Below are 4,953 nucleotides of genomic sequence, written 5' to 3'. Positions count from 1 at the left end.
CTTCTATTGATTTTGTTAGTAAGAATTTCTTCCATTCGTGGATTTGTTCCATAATACCATGATACATTTTCATGATGATACGGATGGTTTCTTATTGAAATGGTTTTATGTTCTATAGCAATGTTTCATGGATGACTTAGTATAATTGAGATAGTTTTTTGTTAGATAGAGTCATTTTAATACGATGATATTTTTTTATGATGATTTATTATTATTGAAAGAATTATTATTGCATGAAGTCAATTCATTATACCATGTTGTTATTTTAAGCTCATTTATAATGATTAAGATGACCGTTTTGTGATTCCATGATATGGTTTTATGATATTTTGTTACATTTATTATTCTATAGATTTATTTTATGATGCCATGATGTTCTTCCATAATGATTTCTGGTGATGTAGATAGTTTTTACTTCATTTAATTATTTCCTGATGATTTATTATAATTTCAATGATTTCTTATTTTTATGATGAAAACATTGTTTTGAACTTACAATCCTCAACTCATGTTGGAGCTATATATGGCTCACTCTACTCAACTTGGTCTCACCTATATATTTGTATCTTGTCCTCAATATGAATCAGTCTTTGGGAGCGTATATGGTGTGTCTCTTGTCTCGTCTCTCTCTCTTTCTCTCTACATCTCAACATGGTATCAGAGCAGTAACGATCATGCGCCGATTCAATTCATGGTGACAAAACAATATGTGTATGCGATTTGCATGTAAGATTCAAAAATTGCTACAATTTTTATTTTTGAGCATTGATTCTTGTTAATTGTGGTTGTTTTGTGTTAAGAAGAATATGATTAGTGTTTTGTGTGACGTTTATTGCTAATCAATCTAATCGTTGATTACGTTTTCATGTTGATGACACCCTGAACTTCATCTCAATTTTTCTTGCTGTTCTGCGCAAAATTTGGAGAAACGGGAAAAGCGCGATGGAGCGTAGCGCAATGGCACTTTTCATCCAAAACTTGTTCGTCTCCTCGAGCTCTTCGATTTGAGTTCTAGGTTTGCGTCAATCGGAGTTCGCAGCAGAAAGTTATGCTGTTTTTACTGCAATTGAGCTTGACGTAGCTTTCTTCGTCCTACTTCTTCGTGAAGCGTCCGCGATCGTTTTTCTTACTTTGGCGTTAACTTTTTTGAGAAGATTTAGCTTTTTGCTATTCATATTGTGGCCGTCAATCTTACGTCTCACGCCACTCTATTTTGAGGACTCTTTTATTATTAACGTCTCCTTTACGCTGCCGTTTTTGGGTGACGTCTCTCACATCTTTGGAAGTTCCTTGAGCATCCTTCTTACGTTTATCGTTGACAGAACGCAGTCCTATATATGGGAGCTCAGTTTGTAGGGCAAAATAAGTAGTGCAATAGAAAATTTGAGTGAGCTTTTGTATAAACGCAACGATTAGATCAGGAGCTATGGTCATGACGCAGCGAGGATCATCAGAAGGCCATCACCGCAACATCTTCTGGGTTAATGTGGTGCTTGTGGCAATGTTTCTGTGCCCTAATTTGCAGATTGCCGTCGCCAATAACGCAACTGTTGCAGGTAACGCTATATTGCAGCCGCATAAAGTTCATGTCGCCGTCTCTGCATCGACGGCTACAAGCGGTGGCTGTAGAAAGCTACTTGCAGTACAAGCGCAGTGCAAGGCAGAGGAGGACATCGTTCTGCTGTAGAGACCCGTAGGCCCCTCCGAATTCTTGGTGCAGATCATCAACACGTGTATCGATGGCTGCTCCTTCCGTGACATTCATGTCTCGTGCGGCTCGTTTGGGTTGGACAGCTTCGTCAATCCGGCGTTGTTCAATCGGGTAGCCTTGAACGACTGTGTTGTGAAGGCCGGTGGTGCACTGGCACCAAGCGAGGGCGTCACCTTTCGCTACGTCAGCACTGTGGAATTCCCCCTCTCCGTCGCCTCTGCCACCATGCTGTGCTGATTGTCATTAGCAACTCATTCATTTGTCTCTTTACTCGTCAACTTTTGGAACCATCATGTCCTTGACCTGACCTTTTGGCTCATGTTAGTAAAATGTTATCTCTTGGGAGCAAGTGCACTCATTCTTTTCACTTCGTACTCAAAAATTTGGAATCATGTATACAAGCTGTTGCTTCAAGCACTTCTCGCATTTGGTCTGTTGCCTCAACTAGTGCTTGGAATTCATCCATTTTAAGTTATCCACAAGAAGTTAAATTGGACAAATTCTCACAATAATTCCCACCTTGTGACTTACCTCAACATCATGAGATTCTTTGAGGGAGGCACCAGATACCTAGCTAGGTATGATTGGAGGCAGGGGACCGTTGGCCCAGTGGTCCGCTACCCCCAATCGTACCTAGCTAGGTATGCGGTCCCTCTTGAGCAGAAGCTCATTATGTTATGCATTGAATGAAAAACACTGATGAAAAAGACTCCGTTTTCCTACATGAGAAAATTTCTAAATCTTCTTGTGTTAGTTTTCCCTTGGATATACCTTGGAATAATCACTCAAATATATACACTCTGTACTATGAGAAACTGGGTATTGTTGTGTGTATGTCTATGCGTGTGCCCGTTGTGCAACAAGACAATGTAGAAAAAAAATACTTGAGAAATACCAAAGATCGTAGAAAAAAATACACTGTACAATACAAGTAACTTACAAAGAGTCATATGTGTACATGAAACCGTTTAGAAAACCAAACATGCAAACTCAATAGCGAATACATAGAAAATTCTTACAAAGATGTCTTTCCATCACCCTTTGACACAAATCAGGCACAAGATAATTTTTGTCATCTACTATGTTGCCCAAGAGGTTTTAACCGATCTGCAAGCTTTGGATCGAATGGGGATAAAAATCAAGGCCAGTTAATCATGAATCTCTCAGTTTGGTCTTTTTCCTCCTTCCACCTTCGGCAAACTATTTGAATCCGTAAAAGCACAATCATGAAAAGATATAAAGTTGTCCTCCTTTTTTATGTTGCATGTTGAGTTTGACACATTCTTACTTTAAATTCCTACCTTGGATTATATTTCGATGTTAATTGCATTACAAAATGAAGTAGTTTCCTTCATGATAAAGATGGTGTCTTTTTTTTTCTAATTATCAAAACCATAAATTCTAATAATTGAAAAAATCTAATGTTGTCAAACACGTGAAGCTTTTGCAAGCATAAGAATCTCAATTAAACTGTTGATTTCTATTTTTCCAATGAGAAAAGCTTCACATGCAAAACATGTTCACCATAGAATTACGTTGTGTGAATAGAAGAGAGAGGGAAAAGCTTTGGCGGGCTCGCTGCGCTTGCAGAGTCTGAACTCGCCATGAGTCCACGTGTGCATTTGTACGGGAACCCGCGCCTGCCTAAGTTGTATTATATGTTATACGCGATCCATATAATACACCATACACGAGCATATTATAGGTTATCCCATATTATGCGGGTGTATTATTACTGGATGCAAACCATGTCGTGAAATTTCTTAGAGAGCATCAATTTCTATATGCTCTTTCTCGAATAAAAATCACCCAATAAAACTTTACAAATATTTTGTGCGACAAGGTTGCAATCGCATATCATGTTCTTGCCACCTTGCAAGAAGTGAAGCCTGCTTTGATTGAAACTGTAGCTGATAGACGATGGGATGCATGGCTCAGCAAGTATCCTAGCTACTAAAAGACAACTACAAGATGTGCACAACTTGTGAACTTGACAATTTTTTGGCGCAGTGTAGAGAGGATTGTCAGTCCGGACAAACCATTTCTTCTATGGTCGAGTTTATTGGTACATGTCAGAGGCATTGTGCAAAGTAATAGAGCATGTTGGCATTGGTGCAAAGAACAAAGCTGTCATAATCACAGTTGCCAACATGCGACGGTGCAGTTGCATATGCCATTGCATGGTGTTTCATTTGTATTGGATCCCAAATCCCGAATGCATCAACAATCGGCCAACAAAAAATTCATGACCGACTTCAAAACAGTGTGCTCTTAACTGTTGGGACAGGAGGATGGGGAAATTGCTTTTCATCAGCGAGTTGATTATGCTAACATATCTGGTATGTTCCAGGATCCATGGCATATATATGCCATTTCACACACAAGTGTGCCTATACAATGGAAGGAGTATGGCGAAAGAAAGTGGATCTGCAACACATTGCAGTAAAGGTTTTATCTATTGCAGCATCAAGTGGAAACTGTGAGAGATCTGCAACATGAGATTTATCCATAAGCCAGTGAACATTGCAACAAAAGCAACACAAAAGCACTACGGTGTCTTCTAAACCCATGGCTAGAATGATGATGATATGCAAGGGGAGATAGCTTCAGAATGCTCTAATATGGATGAAGTAGATGATATCGCTGGTGTTTTTCATGCGAACGAAGATGTGTGACTTAAGTCCTATAAGTTTTTCCCGGTGTGATTACTTGAAAATTATGAAAGATAGTCATGCTATACTACTTGATGTTCACCTACTTATAACCTTGAAATAAAAATACAAGATAATTTAATCATGGTGCAAAAAAGAGACAGAATATCTATCACCATGTCATAGAAAAGACACAAGATAACTGGATTAATTATACAATTTACATTTTCAACTAGATAAAAGACAACAATCAAATCATCACTTTGATCATCAGTTGGTCATAGACCAAAAATCATTACAATGTCATAGCCCACTCTATGGCCACCATTTAGAGAACGAGAAAGATCAAAAGCGTTAGGTTGAGTTAAGGGATTGTTTCACTTGCCACTCTCAAGGTGGGTAAGTACATTGCTTAAACAATCACTTTTGTTTTTCTTTTGAGGCACCAACATGCACTTTAAGAGTTGTTCACGAGTATGACATATGGAGAATATTTCCATGGAGGGGGACTAGTAGATATGCATTCTGGGAGGCCCATGAAAAATATCTCTTGCTTTGATTTCTAGTTTCTATTTGAAATTTGGGGAGTGG

At 38.6% G+C, this 4,953-nt stretch overlaps 1 pseudogene; it reads left to right on the top strand.

Annotated features, from left to right (window-relative positions):
• The first annotated feature begins 1,426 nt into the window (after nucleotides 1–1,426).
• Nucleotides 1,427–1,948, top strand: LOC147448933 (TPD1 protein homolog 1B-like; annotated as a pseudogene).
• Nucleotides 1,949–4,953: the final 3,005 nt, after the last annotated feature.

Source organism: Adiantum capillus-veneris, chromosome 10 (genome assembly GCF_014529385.1).
Source record: "Adiantum capillus-veneris isolate H3 chromosome 10, ASM1452938v2, whole genome shotgun sequence".
Classification (NCBI taxonomy): Eukaryota; Viridiplantae; Streptophyta; class Polypodiopsida; order Polypodiales; family Pteridaceae; genus Adiantum; species Adiantum capillus-veneris.
This window is presented reverse-complemented; position numbering and strand designations above follow the sequence as displayed.